General features: G+C 37.6%; 1 protein-coding gene across 1 annotated transcript in view; it reads left to right on the plus strand.

The window, feature by feature from the left end:
- Positions 1 to 10,129: 10,129 nt before the first annotated feature.
- Positions 10,130 to 27,038, plus strand: part of STAG1 (STAG1 cohesin complex component) — a 327,098-nt gene continuing 310,189 nt past the window's right edge. Inside the window, exon 1 of the mRNA XM_010947702.3 lies at positions 10,130 to 10,309. The gene's annotated coding sequence lies outside the window, so the exon portion shown is untranslated. The remainder of the gene's footprint in view (positions 10,310 to 27,038) is intronic.

A 27,038-nucleotide genomic window follows, 5' to 3' on the forward strand; every position in this document is an offset into this window, starting at 1 on the left:
AATCCTGCAGGTACCAAAGTCTCTGCATCCAGTACCTGGGACAAGTCCTTATTGTAGGGGGCTCTGGGCAGTGCATCAGAATGCCCACCACAGAAGAGAAGCATTTAAATCTCTCAGTCCTTCTGCTTTCACAGAGAGAGAGAGAGTTTTTACTTCCCTGGAGGAAAAGAATGAGAAGAATTCAGCAGTCTCTCTCTCCCCAGGGAAGTAGGAATGATTGATAGGTGAGATTAGAAGGAATCAAGCTTGAAAGGCTAAACCCTTTCCAGGCTTCCTCTGTTTCTGTCTCTAACTTTCTATCTCTGTCTCTCTTTAACCCCTGGCTTGCCAGTAGGATTCAACAGATTCTCTGTTCCTCAATGTTATTATCTTAGGGGGAAGGCCCGAATCGCATGCGAAGGCCTGAGGTTGTCCAGTTCTGCCCATGGTGAGACATTTAGTTGTGTGAGGGGACCATTTGCCAAACTAAACCTCTTTCTCTAATTGGCTTTATCCAGGCTAATTTTTATAAATTGTACTTATGAAAATTTCAAACATGGACAAAAGAAGAGAGAATAACATAATGAATGAATACCATTCAGTATCCAATTGAAAAAAGCCAGGATTTTTATTTAAGTCAATATTTTGATTCCCTCCTGTCAGATTCCTGAATCTTATTTTTCATTTGTTTCCATACTTTAAAAAAAAATGAAGAAATTTCACATACAATCTGGATTTGTGACTGCCCTGGGGAAAAAGAAAAAGAAAAAAGGAAAACCTGGCAACACTGGACAGTCTGGCAACAACCAGCCAGCTCTGAGAAGCAGCTGTCTGCTTAAGACTCGGTTCGAGCTCTCCCATTTGTCATAATTTCCACCCCTCCCAATCTGGATGCCAAGTGTCAGTTTGTCATTCACCATAAAGCTTAAACTGTTGCTTTTATTATGTTGAATTTCCCTCCTTCCACCTACTTATTTACAATCTCTGGCTCCTGTAGGTACTTGAATTTTTTGATTCTTGGTATATAGACAGCCTTTTTAGTCTACCTACTAAAGACCAAATCCAGTGAAACATAATCACAGTGTCTGAGTGTTCATAATAGCTTTACTCCGAGAAAAAAAAATTATGTACAAAATGTCCATCAGCAGGTAAATGGGCAAATTGTAGTCTCAGCATACAAGGGAATACTATAGCAGCACTAAAAAGGAATGAATGATTGCTATACACAACATGGGTGAATCTCAAAATAATTGTACTAAGTAAAGCAATAAGACAAAAAAGAGTATATAATGTATTATTCTACTTATGTAAAATTCTAGAAAATACAGTTAACCTATAGTGACAGAAAGCAGACCAGTGGTTGCCTGATGGGATGAATAAAGGGCTGTGAGGCAACTTTTGGAGTTGATGGATAAATATATTATCTTGATTATGGTGAGGGTTCCATGGGTTTATATATTCCATGGGTTTCATCATCAGATCATACACTTTAAATATTACATGTCAATCACATCTCAATAAAGCTGTAACAAAAATCGATAAACACCAACTATCTGCCATATATACTAGTAAGTACTCAATGCACATCTACCTAGATGTCACTGACAGAAGATATTTATACTCATTGATTGCTTACATGGATTCAGAAAAAAAATCTGCAATTCTGGTCCTGATAACTTGTTATTAAATTTTTATCCCTAGAAATGTCAAAATACTAAGATTAAAGAGAAAGTCTAAAAGCTTCTGGGAATGGATAACAGTGGCTTCCTCAGAGAGGAGAACTAAGATGATAGGGTAAAATGACAAGTAAGTAACTTCTTAAATTGGTCACATGCATGTAACATTTATATTAAAAATAATTTTTCAGAAATAACTTGATTTTTAAAAACATGTAGTAAAAGACCATAGGAAGTTATTTGAATATGTTTCCATACAATATTTCACCCAGAGATGATTTATTGCTAATAAAAGAAATTAAACATTGTGTCAATTTCTGGTATACAGCACTATGTCCCACTCATGCATATACATTCATATATTTGTTTTCATATTCTTTTCCATTAAAGGTTATTATAAGATATTGAATATAGCTCCTTGACACATTGTAACTGACTAATAAAAGAAATTAAACATGTGTAAGCTTCTGATGGTGATGAGAGAATTAAGAAACTAGTCATTAATTAAGAATAAGACCAAACTTCCATCCAGTTTATCAGTATCACTGACTACTAGAATACACTAGACAATGCCTAGAGAATTCTGAGGGAAAGTAAATTCAGCTATACTGACACAGTATTACTTTCCATTCTTTTATAAGTAGTTATTGAGGATGTTCTGAAAAACAAGAAGATGAACCAAGAAATTAGGCAAAGATCCTATAAGAGTGGCTCCAGCCTTGGAGCAGAGCAAAGAGAGGTTCTCAGCAGTGCAACAGAATCAAAGAACAATTTAGCTAAGTGGAGGCAGAAGGCAGGAAGTTACTTAGGGACAATCACCAGAGGGTAAAAGAAAGAGAGCATCTCTGTAAAAGAATAAAAAAAATGGAAAATCTTGATCTGATAAACTAGGTAAAACACACAGGAAGGCAAAAAAAATAATTTGAAACTCCAGGAGAAATAAAAACATATAAGAAGCCTATGGCCAAGTACAAAGCACAAATATATGGGCAATTACTAATAAGGGAAGAGAATCCATTTGATCCTGATGCTCTGCACACTTTTCCTTTGAGTGGCTTTCTAGTGATTGTGACAGAGGTCTTCAAGAGAAGTAATCCTGGCACTCTCCACAGCCTGGAAGTTGGCTGTTAATTTTGAGTCAACAATGGACAAAACACAAAAGATATTGCCTGGGTTTAAGGGATGTGAGTAGAAGATGGGAAGGAAGGATGGTGGTATTAATATTGGAGAGTTGAAATAATATGTGAGGTTGAAATATCTAGAGTTTCACAGTGTATTATTAAAAGTTACAAATATAATTAACAAAGGAGTTAAAATTAATGTAACTGTTAAATATTGGAAGACTGATGTTAGCATAATCCTTATCTTTCATAGCAGAGAGTCATTAGATGCCGTCTGAAGCTGATATGAGCATATTTAGAAATACTGAAGTAATCCACAAATGAAAACATGCAAAAGAACCTGTCCATGGGGACTAGTTCTAGAGGTAGAAAGTGTTAGCATGAGATTTGTTGCTTTTCATCATAAATTCTTTTGTTATTTGACTTGTTACAATGTAATTTGTTTCCTTTTATTTGTTGCCATATGTGCATTTCTTTGACTGAAGAAAAAATTTGAGGCTGGTTTCTCTGTTTATATGGGAACAATATTTTAGACATCTACCTTATCAAGGATGACTCCCTAAAGTGTATCAGGTCTCATTTTAGATCTTTTCAAATAAGCAATGAGGTAGAATTTTCAAGGACACCGAACACTTGGACTAAGCAAATGGTTGTTGTACTAATACTTTATTCTCCATCCTAAATTATATTTAAGGGTCCTTAACTTGACCTACACTAGTTCCAGCCCTCTGCTTATGGGATTTATTTTTTTAAGTGTCTGAGTAGTCCTGGTCTTCCATTTCTTGGGAATGGTAAGTTTTACCTGAAACCAGGTTACTGGTTCTGAAAAGGAAGGTATTGTGACTCCCTCTCATTATCAACTTTGGGACAGAATTGATTGCTCATGTTTAGAAGGAATTGTGTTTTTAGTACTAAAAAAGGAATGGAAAAATCATGGGTTAATCTGATAGGACCCCACAGCATATTACTGCCACCAGTTTTCTACATAGCTTAATTGCAACAGCAGGAAAGAAGGGAAAGCCATTTCTGATTTTTGCAAAAGTCTACCAATATAAGCAACAGCAAATGTCCTGTAACCAAGTGAAAAATGCGAAGGAAGGATACTGATTTGGGGAGAGTAAAGTAAGACAGTGATCATGATCCCTAAAATACCATGTTACAGATATTCGTATGATTGTGGAGGTAGTCAAAGTGAAGAGTGAGAGAGCATAATCAGAAGACTTTTCTTTAGTCTAAATATCCAGCTCCTGGAACTCCATAAAAGGTGTGAGAAAGGGAAGACTCATAAACAAATATTACTTTGAAAACTTTTCCTTACAGGATCTGTATGAGGAAAACTACAAAACTCTGATGAATGCAATCAGAAAATAACTAAATAAATGAAGAGATATTCCATGTTCATGGATAGTTAGACTCAATCTCATCAAATTGTCAGTTATTTCCAACTTGATTTATAGATTCAATGCAATCCAGACCAAAATCCCACCCAGCAAGTTAGTTTATGGGTATCAACAGATTCCAAAGTTTATTTAGAGAGGCAAAAGACACAGAACAGCCAGCATAATATTGAAGGAGAAGAACAAAGTTGGAGGACTGATGCTACGTGACTTCAAGACTTACTATTAAACTACAATAATCAAGCCAGTTGTGGTATTGGCAAAAGAACAAACAAATAGATCAACAAAGAGAATACAGAGCCCAGAAGTAGACTCTCATAAATACAGTCAACAGATCTTTGACAAAAGAGTAAAGACAGTCTTTTCAATAAACATAGCTGGAAGAACTGGACATCCACATGAAAAAAAAAATCTAGACATAGACCTTATGCCCTTCACAAAAATTAACTCAAAATGGATCATAAACTTAAGTGTAAAATGCAAAACTATAAAACTCCTAGATGATAACATAGGAGAAAACCTAGATGACTTTGGGTAAATTGGTATCTTTTTAGATACAACACCAAAGATACAATCCATGAAAGAAATAATTGATGAACTGGACTCCAGTAGAGTTAAAAAAAAAAAAAAAAAAACGGCCTGCAAAAGACAATGGCAAGAGAATCAGAAGACAAGCCACAGTATGGGGAAAAATATTTGCAAAAGACACATCTAATTAACGACTGTTATCCAATATATGCAAAGAACTCTTAAAAACTCAGCAATATGAAAGCAAACAACCCAATTTAAAGATGCACCAAAGACCTTAATAGACCTCTCACCAAAGAAGGTGTATACAGTGGCAAATATGCATATGAAAAAATGCTCTACATCATATGTCATCAGAGAAATGCAAATTATAACAATGAGATACCACTATATACCTATTAGAATGACCAAATCTGGAACACTGACAACACCAAATGCTAATGAGGATTAGCTATTCTGTGGAACAACAGAAACTCTTTTACATTGCTGGTGGGAATGCAAAATGGTACAGCCACTTTGGAAGGCAATTTGGCAGTTTCTTACAAAACTAAATATACTCTTACTATATGACATAGCAATCACACTCCTTGGTGTTTACCCAAAGGAGTCGAAAACTTATATCTGCCCAAAGTCCCTCATAGGAATGTTTATAGCAGCTTTATTCATAATTACTAAAACTTGGAAGCAACCAACATGTCCCTCAGAAGATGAATGGGTAAATAAACTGTGGTACATCTGGACAATGAATTATTATTCCACATTAAAAAGAAATGAGCCATCAAGCCATGAAATGACATGGAAGAAGCTTAAATTCATATTACTAAGTGAGAGAAGCCAATCTGAAAACGCTACCAGCTATATGACAATAGAAAGATCAGTGATGGAGGAGAAAGGATGAACACACGGAGCAGAGAGGATTTTCAGGGCAATGAAAATACTGTTATATTATAATGATGGATATATGCCATTGTATATTTGTCCAAACCCATAGAATGTACAACAGCAAGAGTGAACCCTAAGGTAAACTATGGACTTCGGGGGATTATGATGTGTCCATACAGGGTCATCCTCAGTAACAACTGTATCATTTTGGTAAGTGATGTTAATAATGGGGGAGGATGCTATACATGTGTACAGGCAGAGGGTATATGAGAAATCTTGGTAACTTCCTCTCAATTTTGGTGTGAACCTAAAACTGCTGTAAAAAAAAAATAAAGTCAGGGTGGGAAAGGATAAATTGGGAGTTCAAGATTTGCAAATATTAAGTGCTATCTATAAAACAGATAAAACCCAAATTTCTTCTGTATAGCACAAGGAACTATATTCAGTATCTTGTAGTAACCTATAATGAAAAGGAATATGAAAAGGAATACATAAATATATATATGACTGAAACATTATGCTGTACACTAGAAATTGACACATTGCAACTGAATATACTTCAATTAAAAAAAGAGAAAAAATACCATTTAAAGAAAAGGCTTCTGTGAAAGGAATACCATCATCTGTCATGAAACAAGTTGGCTGAACATCTCTGTTTTTTAAAATTTTTTTTAAACTTTTTTTTATTGAATTATAGTCATTTTACAATGTGTCAATTTCCAGTGTAGAGCACAATTTTTCAGTTATACATGAACATACATATATTCATTGTTACATTTTTTTTCGCTGTGAGCTACCACAAGATCTTGTATATATTTCCCTGTGCTATACAGTATAATCTTGTTTATCTATTCTACATATGCCTGTCAGTATCTACAAATTTTTGAACATCTCTTACTTTAAGCAGGACTCTAAGGTCAATGGAATAACTTTGAAATCTTCTTCATGCTAAAATTATCCAGAAAGGAAAAAAACATAAGTTTAGCCAAATTAAAAAAGTTCTGCCATCTAAATAGTCAAACTAGCTTTTCATGTTATAAGGCAAAGTTCTTCATGTTATTGGTTAATAAATGTTAACCATTTATCCTATAATGCATTTATATTACATTTACATTACATGAATGTGTAATTTTGTAAATACAATTTTAAAGTTTCTAATATTAAATTGAATATTTTATATTATACTTTCAGACCAGGCTGGCTAAGAGATTGAGTTGAAATAAAAGTCTAATGGGCATATGCCTTCTTCTTTAGACATCTAACCCATCAACCTGAATCTTCAAAGTGGGCCAGGTCACATTTCAGATCATTTGAAGTGAACAATGAAGTCGAAATTTCAAAGGGCACAAAGAAACTTGGACTAAACAAATGCTTTTTCTATTGATACTTTATTCCCTATCCCAAACAAGATTTAAGAACTCTTAGCTCCTACCTACACTAGTTCTAGGTATTCTTTTTGATATTTTGTTCACATCTATGACTTGAAGCTGTTCATGCAAATTGTGTTTGAAAATCTTTGTCAGTAACTTTGAAATCTTAATTAAGGATTTCATGAAAGCAGAGACTCCTGCAAAATGTGTGAATCTGTCACAAAGTAATGTGATAGGACCTGTTACTTTTATCTCACCAAATAATTAAGGGTTGAATGTATCTGAAATTACGCTATTAAGAGAAATTTAAAAATTTGAATAAAAAAAGATGCATTATCACCATTACATCATGTACTCCAGACCATGCCACAGCTGCTTCTTGAAAAGCCAAGTGTCCCTTCCTGTGTGAAGCCTTCCTGACTGCACCACTGCCTCCAGCTTAAACTAATTATTCCAAGGTGCCTCGACCATAGCATGTTTACCTGGGTTGACTGGGTTGGTTATAATGATACCTGACTTCCTGACCCCACTGTATGCCCCTCACATGCATAACTGATCTCTATATCCCTAGGACAGAACCCTTAAGGTTGCTAAATAAACATTTGTGGAATGAGGGGAAAAAAAAAAGATGCATTATTTTAAATGTTGAATTTTAAGCTGGAGTTTCCTGGCAAGTAAGCTAAATATGAGGAATGTTAGTTAAGGAAAAAATCAGGAACAGATAGTAATTTAAAGGGACTTTTGAAGAGAAAGAATGTAATAGAGAAGAACAGAAAGCTAGGAGTTGAATTATGGGTTGGAAGAAAGGAGGAGCTAGCAAAGGAATTATAAGACCAGTAAACCAGGTAGGTTGTTGATCCCAGGAATTCTCTTTAAAAAGGAGGAATGAGAAAATGGTTGTAAGTTAGGACCCTTGTGACCTGAAAGCATTAATTTTAGTTTGCTGTTATGGGTCAGATTGATAAAAACTAAGGAATAAAGTGGAAATGAGGGTGGTTGACTGCTTCTTTTGAGAAATGTGACAATGAAAACAAGGTTGATAGTATAGCAAGTGGAGGAAGTGTTGCAGGACACAATGGGGTGGCTAGTCGGCATGGTGACGCACGGGTTGGTAAAAGAATTTACCAAAGATAAAGTACGGGAATAGAAAGGAGTTTATTAGTGTATGCTGTCATAGGCAACAGTGAGCCACATAGGTGAGGGGTGCCTGTGTGAGCGCCAAGGGCCGGTTGTTGGGGTGTTTTATAAGGTAGATTGCAAGGTGCCTGATGGGCTTGTGCGCAAGTCTCTGATTAGTTGTAGGTGAGGTAAGAGGTTTAGGGTTCCTGAAGGGTGGTGGAGTCTATGACTCTGATAAGGTGGGTTGAAACAAGCTAGCCAGAGCTACTGTGAGATTAGGCATTCCCTAAGGCTATTAGTTTGTTGAGGAAAATACACCCAGTAAAGAATGTGCTTTAGCCCAGGAATAGGGATCGTTGGACGTGGAAGGACGTCAGTTGGCCCAACAGGGAGTAGTAGCACTGAAATTTAAAAAATGACAATGGAAACTGTTGAAAAACAAGCCAATGGCTAAAATGTTGAAGATATAAGACCCTAAGTAGTGGTGGAAGGAAGAAATGAGAAGGGATAGCATTTGCAGTCCAGGGAGAAGAACCAGCTTTGGAGAGTAGGGGATTAATTTGGTGAGAATGTTAGAGGTCATGAACAGGGTGTGGCTACATATATTTTAAGATGGAGAGAATACCAAACCGAAATTAGAATCCCATAGCTTTGATCCCTGGAAACTATATGATTTTATCTACTAATATGGATTGGGAGTGGCAACTTAACAAAGAAAACTAGAAATAGTCCTTGTGGAGAAGATGAGGGGAAGTCAACCAAACAGGGGTAAAAAAATTATAAGTGGGAGTCCAGTCACGAATTCATTCCTGGCCAGATAAGTTGTGACTTCCTCCAGTGAAAACCCACACTTTGTGACCCGTGGGAGAGAAAGCAGGAAAAGGGACAACCTACTGGGGACGGGCCCTTAAGACTATAGAGTTGAGCGATTCTAAGGCAATACTGAAATAGAGCTGGCTATGGCAACAGAGAATTTAGTCATAAATGGGGCTGATGACCTGGGAGATTAAGGATTCACTTTTGTATTGAAAAGTTGCGAATGGGTGAAAGGTAGGAGCCACGGCCAGGAGTGGCGGGTGGAGACTAAGTAGGAAGAGGAGACATTCAAAGGCATATTTTGCTCTGGGTCTCACGTTAGTCAATTGTCTTCCTTTTGGAAGCTACTGACATTTAGAGCTACTGACAGTAGTCCTAGGCTGTGGGAGGAGAAAGCTGATTCCAAAGCTGAGGCTGTATTTTCCCAGTCTAGCTGCATTCTTTTCTCACTAACTAGCCAATGCTGCCGCCTTATGCAAAGCCGGCACCACGGAGAGGATCTGCTTTACAGAAGCAGGGACGACGCCAATCGGCCTGGGGCGGGCACTGTTGCATCTAGATCGGCGGCGAGGGAGGTCCCAAACAGTTCTCGAAACCTTTTCACCCTCGCCCGGGAAAGCGCCTCGTCAACAGTCAACAATAAATCGCTAATACAATGCTAAGCTCTGAGGCCCTCATTAAACCCAGGAGAGGCGGGAGCATGGTTTTGCGCCGCCACCCCCTCGCGTTTCCGCAGAGCGCCTCCACGGCGGAGGATGGAGGCAACCGTAGCCAGGCGGAGCTGCGAGGAAGCGCCAGTCCCGCGGCCTGGGGAGGGGCTTCGGCGAAGGGGCCGGGGGCGGGTTTCCCTCCCAGGTCTCGGAAAAGCTCCAAAAATGGCGGGCGGTAACTCGACTAGCCGGGCGCGCAGGCGCCACCGTTGCCATCCTTCCGCCCGCCTCAGACGGTCCACGAACCGTCCACAGCGCCCTCACCAAGAGGTATGCGGCGCTCGCGATTGGCTGAGCCGGGCCAGCGCTCCGTGCTGGGGCCGGGCCGCCACGCAGCGGCCACGTTTCCCGCCCCGCTGGTGCGCGTGCGCGCAATCCCCACAGGAAAGCGTTTGCGCGCGTCCCCGCCACGGCCCCCAGCTCGCGCCTCAGCTCCCTCCCCTTTCCGGGCAGGCCCGTCCCGTCAGCGAGGTAGTAAGCGCCGCGGCCAGCAGAGGGCGGTCGGGACCCAAGTCTGCAGCGGCGCCATTGGCGTGTGGAAAATGCCACCAGATGGCGGGTTAGGATTGCAGCTCCGTTGAAGGCGCGGCCCCCGCTCCCGAACCCCCGGCGACCACCCCGTAACAACCCCCCCACATCGGGAATAACACACCGGAGACTTTTGGGGGGAAACTAGGTCGACGGCCGGCGGCGCCCGGATGGGCAGCTGAGGTGAGTGCGGGCGGCGGCGACGGCGGCGGGGGGCGGGAAAGAGGGGGAATGCGGCGGCCGCGGCGCGGGGGCTGGAAGCGCCGATCCAAGATGGAGGCTGGGAGAGAGCGAGAGAGCGCGAGCGGGGAGCGGGCGGGCCGGACGCGGGCCCCGCGCGGGGGAGGGAGGCCGCGCGGGCCTTTGCGGGGCGCGGCGGTCTCCCGCCGTCCGGGCGCCGTGGGGGATGGCTGTGGGCGCGGTGAGCACCCCGGAGCCCTCGTCGCTCCCTACCCCTCCCGCGGGCCCCGAAAATTGTGCCCCCGCCCGCTCGGGCACTACGGCGACGGGCGCGGAAGCCTTTGTGGCGCGCTCGGGCCCGCCGCCAAGCCCGCCCTCCGCCCCCCCGCCCGGACTCTCGGGACTCGCCCGCGCCCGGCGGGGCCCTGCCGAGGCGGGCTGGTGAGAATGCCGCCCGCCGCCCTGCGTTTCTGCGGTGTTTTAGCGGCAGAGTCGTCACATGACAACGAGCTCGCTTCGGCGGAGGGGCCTGGGGGTCGCTCGGCGTGGCGGCCGGCCCAGGCCTCTTGTCGTTGGGGTGGAGCAGGGGGCTGGCTCCTGGGGGCAGAGGGGACGTCGAAGCTGGGCTTTCCCGCTATCTGCCCTCCCCGCCCCCGACGGAGGCCTCCTTGTGAAACGTGTCCAGGCCGGAGCACTGCCCCGCTAGTTTGTCAATCCCCCGGGAGACGAGGCCAATAAAAGTTGTTTTCCCTCCTTTCTCGGGGTGGGGGCGGGTGAAGAGCTGGGAAACTGGAGTGCCTGGAGTTGGACCTGGGCCTTGATTGGAGAGTCCGAACTGGGTGCATCTTGTGTGCTGTAGGGACTAAGAAATTTTCAGGTCTTAGGATTGTCATGTCACCCCTTCTATCCACATTTGAAATGTTACCGATTCTCTTCACATTGCAGAGAATCGTGCCCCGGGCGTATAAATCATGGGTTGGTTTTGGACGCTTATAGACTGAAAACAGTGCTGTTTGTATGTAACGATAGTGAATATTTGCTGTTAAAGTTGATGTTAGGATGATGAAAATAGTTTATTCCTTCCTGTGGTTGTGACTGGAAAGGACTTTATTTTGCATCTCTTAACAGTGTTTGTGAAAGTATTTGAATTCACATAAAGAAAGTTGTGTGATTTGTAACTTAATGTGTTATTTAACTCCACCTTTTAGTTTCTGTGCGTTTTTTTTGTAAAGAAGATTGCAAATTCTGTTGGTGAAGCACTTAGGGAAATATACACAACAGTGAAAATAAAAACAACTTGTGTACTGTATTATATATTGTTCCATGTTCTCCTATTTATAATGTACGAAGAATTCCGACTAAAAAAATTTGCCCAAGAGGGGAAACAGTGAAAGATTCGGAAAGATTGTTTACTTGTTTTTGATCTTTGAGAATAGTTGTAACACAAATGTCTGCCATCTAAATAAAGTTCCAGAAAACCGACAAGTGTTTTGTAAAATTTTGTTTACATTTTAAAATGTACATTATATTTATTCAAATGGTCTACCAGTGGTCAGTTTTACAACCAAACTACTTTTGATTGGAAATTTCTCAGTATCTACTTCAGTTTTGATGTCCTGACAAAGCTCTTGAGGGAGTATTTATATAAATATGAAATATGAAAAATGCTTATGCTACTAGGATTGCTTCCTTTGAAGACAGTAATACAAGTACTGTTGATTTGAATGGCTCTTTTAAAGCCTTAAGGGGGCTGTGGTATGGGGGAGAGAGAGCCTTGGACTGAAGTTCCCTTAAACATTCCCTAGATTTGTGATCTTTGGGATGTCACTCTTCCAACCTTACTTTGCTCATCACTGAAATGAAGGTAATAAATTATATGATAGTTGTATAATAAGATTTGTGTCAAAAAGCCTTTCTTAATTATTAAAACTTTAAAAATGTATGCAAGTTTATACAGTTTTAATCTTTTTTCCTTGATTCTGGATCTGCATATCTTCATAATCAGTGCTATGAGGAGATGTAATGCATCTAGAAGAAAAGATTTCTCTTCCTCCTTTTTTCCCTTGTCTGCTTTGTCCTGTATTGAAAGAATGTTAGTTTTCTTTTGATGTATAGTGAAGTACCACAAATTTAGTAGCTTAAACAACACCTATTTACTACCTCATAGTTTTTCTTTTTTTAAACTCAGCAAATATTCATATTAAGTACCTGATAGATACAATGCTAGGCATAGATCTTACCTTGAAGTAAAGGGAATAAAAATGCTATTGGTTATATTCAACAAACTCCAGGTAAAGGAAAAAGTGGTAGAGGACTGAAAATTGGTGAATACTTCCTCTATTCACAGTTTCTATAGGTCAGAAATCTAAGTACTTCATAGCTGAGCTGTTTGTTCAGCATTTTACCAGGCTAAAATCAAGATATTAGCTGTGGCTGCAATTCTCATCTGAGGCCAGGGTCTTTTTTCATGCTGATTACTTGTTGGCAGAATTTCCTTGTGGCTGTATGACTGAAGTTGCCATCTTCTTGCTAGCTGTTGGCCAGGGACCTTTCTCAGTTGTATACCATGTGTCCACATCATGGCTTCTTGCTTTCATCCAGGGAAGCAGGAGTCAGTTGCTCTGGTTTCCTCTGTCTCTGACCTCTGGACTTCCTTTTAAGATCCCTTTATAAAGCTGATCTGATAAGGTCAGACCCATTCAGGATGGTTTCCTTTTTGGTGAACTCAGCTGATTAGGGACCTTAAATACCTATGTAAATTCTATTTGTTATATAAAAATCACAGGAGTGATATCCCATTATACTTAGAGGTCTTTCCCACACTCAAGGGAAGGGGAATATATGATGGTGTAGGTCATTGAGGGTTAAAATTTAGCCTGCCATGGGGAACAAAGTATCTTTACATTTGCTGTTTTAGAATTTGAATGTACAAGGAGAGTGCACAGGCAGAGCACTAACCCCACTTGGTAAGTTTACTCATACTTGTTTTGTCTTTTCTTCACACTTTTTCCTTTTCATATTTCCTTGTACCTCAGTTGAAGTGCCTCCATCTATAAAAACATTTTATTGTGTTTAGAGGAAATTAAAAATAAAAAGTAAAAATAAAATTTAAGTAAAAAGAAGAAAGACAGTAGAGATTATGTAATTTTCATTGTTTGATACCTGTTGTTTTGCTCATTTTAGAGATGAGATTGACTCTCCGGGGAGTTAAGGAATTTAAATGTTTAAGATCACACGCCTGTTTAAGTGGCAGGTGGATTCATTAGCTTATTGCACCAGACAGTTGCTGTGGTGTGATTGGTTCAGCAACTTTGAGGAGGGAATTCTTATGAAAAAGAATAGTTATTTAAAATAGAGTAGGGGTATTATTGGTGGACAGAGAGGGTAGCAGAAATTTGGTCATGATATATAGGAGATTTAACCTTCCAAAGCAAAATATTTTTGAGGGGAGGCGATTAGGACAGTTTTAGTTAAGAATAACAAGATTTAGTGGGGGAGGGCATAGCTCAAGTGGTAGAGCGCATGCTTAGCATACATGAGGTCCTGGGTTCAATCCCCAGTACCTCCATCAAATAAACAAATAAATCTTATTACCTCCCCTCCAAAACAAAAACAAAACCCAACAACCAAGATTTAAAAAAAGAATATAAGCAGGAAGTAAAATTGTTTGGAAGATACAGCTTCATTTCTTAATAGGTGATATAGTAAGGGCTTAGTAACTATTAGCCTAATTAAAATATGAATCTCTAGAATTTAGATGGTTCTTGCTACTGTGACACTCTGTAGGAAAAGTATAAAGCAGAGACTTAAGAGGATGCTCTTGCATAAGCCCAAGAGAGATGATTCTTAAGGTGGGATAGGGCTAATTAGGGTGTGTCTACAGAGAAGGAGGGATCAACTTTTTGTCATTTTGATAGTCAGGGGGGTAGCATCCCAGTTTCCTATCTTTCAGTGATGAGAGAAACCTTGTTTTATTGAGAAATGTGATTCTTTTTAAGTGAGCTTTGAGTAGGTCATAGTTAGACCAGTTGGTTTACAGAATCTTTTCTCTATACACTAATTCATCCCTTATTGCTTCTATCAGATTTCTTCATCCTTTTCTAGTTCTGTGTTCTTGCCAGTTAGTGTTTGAAGGAAAGCTCAAGTCCTACCTTCCTTTTTGGGGGGGGGTAATTAGGTTTTTATTTATTTATTTTTAATGGAGGTACTGGGGTTTGAACCAAGGACTTTGTGCATGCTAGGCATGCACTCTACCATTGAGCTGTACCCTCCCCTACAAATCCTACTTTACATTCCTTTGTGTTGTGGGCCTAAATGATGTACCAGTTAGTTTTGCCAAATGTCTCTAAGTAGTTTTGCTTTGATTAAACAGTTGTAGTGATGGCTTTTAACTTGCTAGAAGCTCACAGTTACAAAAACATTTTATATTGTGACCCAGTACAAACACGCACACAGTGGAAATAAAAGTTTCAAGAAGTAACATTTAATCTTTATGTAGTACTTGCTGATATTTTTACTTTATTATATTTTTTAAGATTAAGAATACTGGTTGCAACTCACTTATGTGATATCATGACTTGCAGCAACCCACAGTTGGAAAAGCACTGAATTATAATCTCTTTCGTTATTTGGAGAGTGCAAAGTAAAACCATAAGAAGAAACTATTTCACTTACATCAGATTGCAGGTATTAAAAATTATGATAGTATCAAGCATTGATGAGAATATGGAGAAATTAGACTCCAGCTTTTGGCATGAGTGTAAATTGACATAGTCATTTTGCAGAAGAATGTTTTATCTAGTAAATTGAAGAATACATGCACCTTAAACCTAGCAGTTATTCTTCTGTCTTTATATTACTGATGGGAAAAATTATTGTATGTTGGGATACATGAACAAAAATGTTCTCAGTGGCCTTGTTTGCAGTAGGCAAAATTTAGAAACAAAGTGTTCATCATTCTACCACTGGCTTTCAAAAATCAGTGGTTTTAAAATGTTAAAATAATTTGTTTTAATGTTAATATAATTTTAATACTTAGGATAACCTCATTGGTCACAGTGTATTATCCATTTTAGAATTTGGGGATATTTCTTCGTGAAGGATATTGCTTTGTAATTTTCTTTGGTTGTAATGTCTTTGGCAGGTTTCAGTATTAGGATTACAAAGGCCTCATAAAATAAGCCTAGATGTTCCCCCTGCTTACTGAAAGGCTTTGTGTGATACTGATATTCTTCCTTGACTGATAGAATTCATTAGTGATACCGTCTGGACTTTTTTTTTTTTTTTTTTTTTTTTTAAGTGGGAAGACTTGGTAAATTCAAATTCATGTTTTTTTTTTAACTAGACAGAGGGATGCTCAGATTTTGTTTCATCTTATGTCAGTTTTGTTGTATTTTTAAAGAAATTTGTTGACCTAAGTTCTCCTTTGTTATCCTTCAAAAGTCTGTAGGGTTTGTAGTGATATCTCTTAATTTATGGTGGTATTAATATGTTCTTTTTTTTTTTTCTTGACGAGTCTTATTCTTGGTTTATCAATTTGTTTATTTTTTTCAAAATAACGTTGCTAATTTTCTCCGTTCTTTTTTTCTCCCTTATTTGCTTCTGTTCTTTATAATTTTCTTTCTCTCATGTATTTTGTTTTTCTTTTTCTAGTTTCTTAAAGTGTGGTCATAGATTTCAGACATTTCTTGTTTTCTAATAAAAGCATGCAGAGTTACAGATTCTCCTCTAAGCACTCTGCAGCATCCCACAAATTTTGATATTTTTATTATTTAGTTTGAAATAGTTTCTAACTTGCTTTGTGATTTCTTCCTTGACCCATGGATTACTTAAAAGTGTTTTGTTTAATTTTCAAATATTTGGGACTATTTTAGACATCTTGTTACTGACTTCTAATTTAATTTCATTTTGAGATCAGAGAATATATTCTGTATGACTTTAATCTTTTAAAATTTATCAATAAAACGAGGCTTGTTTTATGGTTCATGTGGTCTGTTTTGGTAAATGTATCTATGCAGTTGTCAAGTGTATTCTGTAAATATCAATTAGATTAAGATGTTTTGGTAGCATTTTTAAAATCGTTTACGTCTTTACTGGTTTTTTATTTTTGCGAGGTTTTTTTGGTCTACTTCTATCAGTTGTTGAGAGGGATGTTAAAATATCTAGCTGTGACTGGAATTATCTATTTCTCCCTTAATTCTGTTAATTTTTGCCTTATTTATTTCATAACTCTGTGGACACTCTGGTAATAGTCTCCATCTTAAAATCTACTTTTAAAAAAATTAATATAGCCACTCCAACTTTCTTGAGTTTACTGTTTCAGTAGTATACCTTCTTCTGTACATTTACTAAAACTCTTTTTCTTTATATTTGAAATGTGCCTCTTGAAGGTAACTTATTTTGAGTTTTGCTTTTTTATTCTTTCTGACAGTATGAAAGTGGAATCTCTCACTTACAATAAATGTTGATTATGTGCTAATGCCTGTTAAGAACTGTGAAAGTTCCGAGATTTTACCCCACTTTCAGGCTGACAAGGTAACCTGCCACAGTTTAATTAGAGTCATGAGTCTCCACGGTCAGAGATGAAGAACAGTGCCTAACAGCAATAGAAGTAGCCAGAGTGTCAATATTTGTATCAGATCTTGAACCCCCATTACTTCACCCTAGTGTAAAGATGTGACACTTTTGCACATGCAGTGGGTGTGTCAGAGAAGAGGACTCCCAAGCTTAGAGGAACTCATGTCGTTATAATGGGTTATAACTGTGCCTTGCATTTTCTCTGAGGGAGATGCTATTACTCTTTTCCAAGATTGTTCACTATACAAATATACTTGAAAAGATTGAATCAAAGGAACTTGGTGCTTCTGTTTTTAAGATGTGCAGAAAAGCAAGAGACCCATGGAGAACTGTCTTTCAAAACTGCTCAGTGAATTTACTCAGTTTCCCCTATGTTATTAGTTTAGGTTTTTCTTCTATTTTTTATGTTGCCCCAATCTAGCTATCCAACTCTGTCTCTGCACTGTACTTTTCTATGGGCTTTATACTGTCACCAAATTGATTACATACTTGTATCCTCTCCCGCCCCCACCATGTCTATGTTCTGGTATATAATGTGTGTGAAAGAAATACTCAGTGAATGTTTACTGTGTGTCAGTAAGCATTTTATAATAACTCTGTAAAGAAATTATTATTATATTGATACTATCTGTTTTACAGTTTAGGTTAAACTTATTTAATCGTAAATTAAATTAGTTAAGTTTATTAGATTTGATTCAAACTCCCAAGTTTGTGATGTGGGAGGAGCACATTGTAGAGAAGCTTTTGGAGTATTCTATTTCTTGATTTTAATAGTAGATACATGGAGTGGTCACTTCATAATTCTTTAGACTATTACCTAGATTTTTACGTATTATGCTGTATTATTGATGTAGTTCACAAAGAAAGGAAAAACAGAAAAGCAGATAAGCATGGAGCAGTAGGACCTGTCTGTGTAAAATCTTTCTAACTTCAGCCAACATTTATCACCCTGTTTGTATTTTCATTTATTGCAAATGCCTTATTGCATTTATTGTTAGCACCATAAGATTTGGTAAGTGTTGGTATTCATAAGGCACAGTATTTTGTGGACTAATTGTTCCAAGGCCACACAAGTAATAAATGAGCCAGGATTTACACCTAGGCTTACTTTCAGAACCCAGAATCTCAGTCTCTTAAAAGGGCATTTTTCTCTCAGTCCTTATTTCTGCTTGTTGAAATCCTCTGCATTTTGAAGTTTATTTTGCAGAGATTTGGTTTTCTTTTCTTTTCCACCATTTAACAGTTATTTAGTCTTGGGTAGAACACTTTGTTTCTAGAGGCCTCAGTTGTCACATCTCTATGATGGGAATCCAGTTAAGATTCTTTCAACAAATATTTATGTGAGTGCCTACTTCACGACTAGCAGAGAGTATGTAGAGTTGTTAAATACATAGGCTTTGCTTTCAACAACTTCTGTTCTATTGGGAGAGATTAAAAACCAAAACCCCAGAGCAACAAAACAAACAGGGATAATACATGAAGTGTTGTGGAGAGTGTTAGGTTCAAGATACTTTGGAAACATAAAGTGCAAAGGTAAAAGGACATGCCCTTCTCCTTGTCAGGTTCCCCCCAAATAATAGATCCTTTTTATGTGTCAGGAAATTACAAACATTGAGTCAGAAGAGTTTTTCATGGTAGTCCCTTTTTTTTCTAATTGAGATAACAATAATTAAGCATTACTTGTACTGTTTTTAGGCTCTCTGATGAGATTTCTCTTCATAATTGTTGAGTTGGTTTAAAGGTTCAGGTAGAGGTTTGAGACACTATTACTGTCTCCTCAGTCTTAGAGAGGCAAGAAAAAAGTGTCTTATGCGTAGTCTAGCATGAATATGTTTGACCTGATTGTCTCTTTTGAGGTACTTGATTCCCTCTGCTGTCCTAAAGCTTAGTTGATCTGACTACATCAGGTTACAATGTTTTTTCTTACCTCATTTAGACTTCAAGAGGTAGTTTTCCTCTATTCTCTAGCAGAAATGGTACAGAGTAGCATATGTACAGAAATCCTTGTGACATAGTGCAAGATATAAAAGCTAAAGAACATCTTAGGCTGTGTTTTACTCTATGGTTAAAGCCTAAATTAATTTTTGGAAAGAAAATGCTTTACTCTGTACCTTATACTGTTAGGAATAGTTAGAAAGTTTGTATGTTCACAGATGAAGGAAGCACAATCACATGATAAATGGCTAAGAAGGCCATTGTCTATTGTCCAAGAGAGTTCCTGGCACCCGAGTCACACTGCCTGTGTCATATTCTGACTCATCCCCTTCCTAGGTACGTAAATTAGGCAAATTCTTTAACCTCTAAATCTCAGTTTTCTCATTTGTAAAATGGGAATAATAAAAGCACGCCTTATAGGTTGCTGTAGAGGTTAAAAAGTTAGCTTTTCACTATTAGACTATATTGTATTGTGTATAAATCCAAAGGACATTAATCTTAATTGTAAAAGGTGAATAAAATAGTCCAGGTAAATCATGAGATTGCTTCCCAGAAGCAGAGAATTTTAATTAATTGGTTCTTAGCAAATAGAGCTAGCAGGTTCTTATCAGCACATAGAGCTAGTTTAATAATAAACTCTAGTAATGAGAGTGGTTAGAGGATAAGGTACTCTGGTTAACTGAGAGATGACGGTTATAACCAGATTTTTCTCCTTATTGCTAAACATATTTTTAAAAAATTAGGCTCTTTCTTTCTTCAGAAAGTACTATATCCTGGAAAGGCATTATAATGCTTTCTTGGTAATTGAGAAATTTTGATGACTCTATCAGGGTTTTTAATTTAAGAATATTAGTTTTGCATGTATAATTTTGTAAACAGACTAGAAATGAACCTTTACCAAGAGCAAAACATCTTGAAAGTTACCTCTTTGAATAAGTTCTTAACCAAAATACAATGGTAGATGGCTGATTTTCCTCTAATAAAAATGGGGTACAGGGAACAAAACCCTGGTTAATCTGAGTTTTTAAAAAAGTTATGGATGTCTAATATTTTATTTTATGAATGTAAAAGGAGCATGATGTAGGAGAGAGAAAATGAGTGTAGGGCCAGAGACCTGAGTTTTAATTACAGCTTACTACTAACTAGCTGTGTGTCTTTGAGTCATTACTTCTCTGAGCCTCAGTTTCTGTACTATAAAATTGATGTCTCGACCTAGTTTCCAAGATTCCTGTAAAATTTATAGTCCCTGTTGAAATCATCAGTAAATCAACTCTGAATCAGGTAATGCAAAGTTTTTGATTTGGAAATCTTTAGTTTTGAAAAAACTAAATGTGTTTGTTATCAGTAGACTCCTTTGTCTTCTTATCTCCCAACTGGTTGTTAATTTGTGCTTTCCCCTAGCTGTTAAGTGTACAGACCAAAATACATTAATATTTAGATAGTATTTATAGTTTTTGGTTCCAGCTATGGGTGTGTGTTGGCTTCTTTATTTGGTGAGAAAAAGATAGACTAGCAGGTGTCTTCATATAATTTTATTCATTGTGTATCATTCAGACATTTATTGAACGTCTACAGTGAGCCATACACTGTGAATATAAAGACATGAAAGCACAGTTCTTGTCTTCCTGATGTACAGAAAAGGCAATTCAGGACTCAACTTAGGTGTGATAACCTTCTCCAGAAATCCTTTCCTGTAGCCTTATTGCTCTTCCCTCCCTCTCTCTCTCCCTTTCTCAAATCCAGAGTTGCTCTTTCTTTTTGTTTTAGTGGTATCCTGCATCAGGGCTGCCATGGCAGGTTATGGGATTGGTGCTCTGCATAAAGGTGCCCTGGCCAAATCCGGATTTTATTCTGCTTGACAAATTGTCCATTTGCTTTTTTACCTTTTTCCAGTTCATCTTCCCAGAGGAGGCCTTTTCTCCCAATTCTTACAAAAGAATCTGTATATGGTAGCAGATATCTACACTGTGCATTGGTGTACATTAATAACATTCTGTAGTGTGTTTTTTTGGCAGCCAAAATTTTTATAGTAGGTAATAAATGCCTTGAGGTGGTTTGTTTAAGTGAGCAAATGGTTTATGAAGGCAAATTCTTCTGTAAATTTTAAGAAAGGTAAAAGTTACCCAGGCAAGGGTGGTTTGGAGATGGGAGTGGCATTCCATGTGAATATAGAGGGACAGTGTTGTGATCTGGTGTTGGCCAGTGATTCTTAAATTGTGTTCCCTGCACCAGCAGTATCAGTATTACCTGGGAACTTGTTAGAAATGCACGTTCTTGGGCCTCACCCCCGTCCAGCTGAATCAGGAATTCTGGAGATAGAGACCAGCAATTGTGTTTTTATAGGTCCTTCTAGTGATTCTGATGCAGGCTGAAGTTGAAGAGCCACTGCCATAGCCCACTTCCTGAGGAAGCGTTAGTTGAGTTTGTTTTAAGAGCACGGGGTTACCTATAGAGGAGTGATTAAAATATAAGAGCTGTAAGCAGTGACCAGAGTGCCTAGTGTACCAAACTAGAGTTTGAATTTTGTCCTTATACCAGTGACTGCACAATAGAATCACCTGGGAGCTTTAAAAATGTACCACAGAATGGTTGGGATACACCCCAGAGCAACTGACTTCAAATCTTTGACTTTCTGATGCACAGAGGGTTGTGAAGTAGATAACTAACAGAACTTGGTTACTGATTGTAATAGTATACGCATTTATTGAGAATGTGTCAAATACTGTGTCGAGTAGCATGATTATTAAATAACACAGCAATCTTAGATGTAAGTATTACATTTCACAGATGAGGTAGAGAGATTAAGCACCTTTTCCCAATATTACCTAGCTGGGAAGTGGTAGGTTTGATTCCAGGTTTTTGTAACTCTAAAGTCTAACCTCTTAAGCAATTTTTTTTTTGAAGTGAGGTTCCCGAACCTTAGATAGGAGAATAGTCATATTTTAATTTTCACTAGCCTCTAAGTGAGATTTAGCATCTTCTTCAGTTTTAAATGTAGGCAACAAGTCAAACAGTGGTGTGAGCAATACTGTGACTTTGGTACCAATAGAAATCAAATATTTTCATATTAAATTACAGATGTTGCAGATAATCTCAAAGTATCTTTTATCCTAATCAGTACTTTAAAATATGGGTAATTGTTAGATCCACTTCTGGGTCTTTTATTTACTGTTAAAGAAGTACATATAATACTGTATCACAAACTTACTTTTCTCATATGTTGATAATTATATTTGAACATGATTAATAATAATTTTCTTTTCTAAGCATGGTACCCCTTGCTGAGAGAGAGCGTTTAGTAGGGTAAGGTAGACAGAGAATAAAAAATCCATTTTTTTTTTGGTTATCTCTATATGGTAGAATAGAGATTCTTATAAAAGACAGTGTCTTTTTGTCCCTACTTCTCCTATATTTGACTAGTTTAATAAGACAGAAACCCAAGTTCTTCATTATGTGTCAAAGTTATTAGATTAAAAACTACTTTGGATTTGAGTACTTTTTTCTAAGCACTTCCTAAGATGATATGCACTATCTCATCAGACATTCTAACTATCCCTGTAGTCTGATTCAGTGCTGTTTAATAGAACTTTCTGCATTGACGGAAATGTTTTGTATATGTGCCATCTGGCATGGCAGCTATTAAATAGAATCATGCAAAGAAATAAAATAACAATAACAGCAATGTAATAACGTTAATAGCTAACAACACTTCCTATATACCAGGCACTATTTAAGCATTTTACATATATTAACTTTCATAATCCTTAATAACAACTGCATGAGGTGGGCACTATTGTTAAGTCTCAGTTTGCAGATGAGGAAACTGAGGCACAGAGAAGTTAAGTGATTTTCCAAAGTTCACATAGCTAGTTATTAGCAGAACTGGGTGGCATTCAGATTCTGGCAGTTTGGCTTCCTTTATGTTCCCGTTATAATATAGTCCTTTATCACTTTCCTCAAACCCCCAAATGCATATACAGAATGCTATCAGAAACAGTACATAAAAAGGAATTTAAGATAAATTATTTTGTTTTAATTACTAGGTAAAAGTTGTACAGTACTTTATAGGACTCAATTGACTAGTTTATTTCCTGTAAGTAAACTTGTATTAGATGTATTAGGTATTTTTAGTAACCAGTATTGATTTTGTTAAACAGCAATTTATATTTTCCCCAAGTTTAATTTAAAGCTAGCTTCAGAAATTGAATATTCATATGGTTATTTTGTTTACTGAAACTAATAGAAATATAATTCTGAAGTCATTTTATGATGAATTGGCTTTAGTTAATGGATATTTAGCTTCCTTAGTCAGCATACATATATGAAAAACTAACCTATGTTATACCTGGCGTAGTATGTTATGATGCTTCTGGAGGCCATAAGGGGAGAAGTATCTCTTAGGTACAAAATTCTGTTATTACCATATTCAGGGTGAGCTGGTGGCAGAATATTAAAAGGGGCGAGAGAACTGTCATTTTTTCCGTTGTCTGTATAGTCATTGTGGTTGGTGCTTTACATACAAAGTTATTTATTGAATATAAGCTGTTTATAACACTCTCCCAGTGCTTTAGATTTATTACATATGTCATTTAATCTGCAGCTAATGCTTTAGAAAACATGTTGATGGCAAAGATAGTTTACAGATGAGGGCTTTGTTAGGCTCTTCCTCTCCCCTCCACTCTCCTCTCTCCACTTCAGGGAGATGATTATAAATATAGGTGGGGAATGAGAAGGGAGTGGTGCTAAGGTTATTATTTATCTAGTACTTAAGGTTCTTCAGTTATAAATATGTTCATTTCATTTTGGCTAGTTGCTGAAAGTAAGGCAAGCAAGGTATTTGTCCTCATGTGAGAGGCAAGTCAATAATCAGGTAAACAAAATAACCATAAACTGTGATAAAAGCTATAAAGAGAATAAATGAGGTACTGTGTTGGGTAGGTAATAATGGGATACATAAACAGGGAAAGTCAGGAAATGCATTGTTGAGGATGTGAAATTTAAGCTGACTTTGCACATAACCTGGTAAGAATGGTCCAGGCATAAGGAGCAGTAAAGGCAAAATCTTTATAGCAGAAATGGCTGTGGTATTTTAGGAGTTGAGAGGTCATAGTGACTGGAGGGAGCATAATGCAGGAAGAGTATAGTAGCATCACATGACATTAGAGGGGTAGGCCAGAGTCTGGATTACGTAAGGTATGTTTGGATTAGTTAAAGACTCTAAGGAGTGCAGTTTTATTGTAAGTAAAATGAGAAACCATTGGAGAGTTTTAAGCAGAGAAACATTAAAAAAAAAATCCCTCTAGGTCAGTGATTCCCAACTGTGGCTTATATTTTTCTTCCCAGGAGACATTTAGCAATATCTGTAGACATTTTTGGTTGTCATTAGTGGGGGTGATGGTGTATACTACTGGCATTAGTGGGTAGAGACCAGAGATGTTGCTAAACATTCTACAATAGTACAGGACAGCCTCCTCCCACAAAAAAGTATTGGCCCAAAATGTCAGTAGTGCCAAAGTTGAAAACTTTTGCTCTAGCTGCTGTGTGAATGTTGGATTGTGATGGGGGTGGAATGAAAGAGGGGAGGGTTAGGTTAGGTTGTTACAGTATCCAAGTGACAGGTGATAGTGCCTTGGATCATGGTTGCAATGGAGGTAATAATGAGAAGTGTCATGATCCTTTATGTGTTTTGGAAATGATGAGTCAAGGATGATCTCCAGGTTTCTGACTTTAATAACTGAGTGAATGGTGGTACCATCCTAAGATGGGAAAGGGCAAGAATGAAGGGTTCTAATTTTTTAAAATCTTACTTCATGGAACCTGAGTTGCTATTAAGAGAAGACACAGCACTATTTTATGTACGATAAGAAGGACCATGTCATATGCCCGTGTAGTCTGTAATTGGTAACTCCAGCCACTCATTGCTTTGAAATCTTTTATCTGTTCTCAGAGATTTGACAATTTCTTCTGCCTTTATTTGCATTGCTTGGCATGTGATAGGCTGTCCTTTTGCATGTATTTTAGTAACGAAACGTAATACAACTTCATCTACTTGTGGTGGTTCTCATATCTCATAAGTCACTCTTGTTACTTGGCAAGAAAACAGGGATTATTACTAGCAATAATGAAATTTGATTTGCTGTTCTCAATTTTTGTACCTTTGTACCCAATAACTTTTCATTTCAATACCAAATAATAGAGTAATATTTTAAAAGACAAATTTTAAAGGTAGTTAAGCTCAACATGCATGAAACTAACAATGCTAATAACTCAACTGATGACAAGGTGAATAGCTATGACTGAGTTCATGGATGAACAATGATAGCCATGCTTGATTATTATCTGTCCAGCACAATTATAAAATACCATTGATTAGGAGGTGCATCTTTACCTCAGAAATGTTAAAATCAGGGGGAAATGTATATATTAGAATGGGTGAAATATAGCAGATGGTGAGAAGCATCCCATACCAGCCCATTTAACATATGATATGGGTTGAAATGGATTAATAGCACCACTGGTGGTACTACTGTTAAAAGCATAAATGGTTTATGTGGTTGGAAACTGACCTTTTAAAGACCGCTACTAGGTGAAAATTTACATTTGCAATGAGCTGTTCAGACAGTGATAGAATTTGTTGAAAGAATAGATACAGAGGGCAACAAGTAGGAAATTCTACAGAATTTGTAGAAGCTATGTAACGAAATTAAAGCAATGAAACTCTGTGTATATGTGTGTTTTGAGGGTGTATGCCAATACTAGCAGCACAGTTTTACAGAGTAGAGGTATAGGCAAATCTATGTTAATTTTTTCTTGAGAACCTAGCTGCCATTTTTTTCACATTGCACTGTAATTTCTAGCTTAACTTGAACAGCTTTGGAAAAGTTTCTTAATAGTTTTGCTGCATTATTTTAAAAGGACAGTAACCATCACCTAAAACAGATACTGAAAGTTTATTAACCAAAACAAAGTTGCTGTGTGTATAAACGGTGCAAGCGCATGTGTATGTGAATACAATTTCTTTGACATACAAAACCCAAATCTCTTACCACCACCATGTTTTAGCAGGAATGCAGCTGTGGCTCTTCAGTCTAAACCATAGCTAGACATCCCAGAAACATCAGGTACTCCTGTGAGATCTGATAGTGATTTTTTTTGTTTTTTGGCATGATGCTCTCCTTCTCCTCCTCTAACCACATTGGTTAAGTTGCAGATACCTTACTACAGTTTTATCTTACCTGGCTGGCATTTAATTAAATGCAATTTGTGTGTGTGATAAACTGTGATAATTCAGATGTGGCTTTCTTTCTTTATACTATGAAGTGCCTTTAGGATAAGGACATGTTGCTTTTGTGTTCCCCATAGCAACAGAGCACATTTCTGGACAAAATAATAGACACTCAATACTTAAGTTCTTAAGTTCAACCAAATTGAATAATTTAGATTTGTATCATATACTAAGCTTGATTTTTATACTTTAAACCTTTTTATTAGAGATTCATAGCAGCTTCAGATATACTAAAAACATCATTCTTTGCTGAGATTAATCCCTTTATTGTGCTATTTGTTCCTAAATCTTTTCAGCCACCTTTTCCCTGTCTGTTTTATTGCTTCATTCATTATAAACTGTTACCACTTTCACTTTGAGGTCAAGCTAGACAAAACTTGGAAATAGGAAGTGATTCTTTTGTCATATGACTTCTCTTTAAGCAGATACACACACACGAACTCTTGTCTATTAAAGGGTGGTATACTGATGTGTCTGGTGACTGATTTGCTTACGGTAAGATTTTTGGTAAAGGTTTATTGATTCACTAAGAAATTTGGAAGTTTCCTTACTTGATTCAGAATATCACCAAAAAAAATCATTAGATTTACATAGAAATATCAAGGAACATATAAATTTGCAGTTACAGTACTTTAAACATTTGACCTTTTACATTTGAAACCTTTCAAGTTTGCTTAAAAAGGAAATTTGAATTGTTAGGTAGGAACATTTCATTTTCTAAAATAATAAGAAAAGGTGGTACTTTGCTATAAAAGACCTATTCATGAATTTTTGCATATGTTGTTGAGTTTTCTGATTCCTTTTGAACACAGGCATTGACAGTTCCTTTTCAATATTATAGAGCCCTCTGGTCCTTAAACACCTCTTTTGTCCCCTTCCTGTCTTAATTTTCTTCTCTAGCCTGGAACCTTATTTAACTTTTGAAATATGTTGAGC

The sequence above is a fragment of the Camelus bactrianus genome, chromosome 1 (genome assembly GCF_048773025.1).
Source record: "Camelus bactrianus isolate YW-2024 breed Bactrian camel chromosome 1, ASM4877302v1, whole genome shotgun sequence".
Lineage (NCBI taxonomy): Eukaryota > Metazoa > Chordata > Mammalia > Artiodactyla > Camelidae > Camelus > Camelus bactrianus.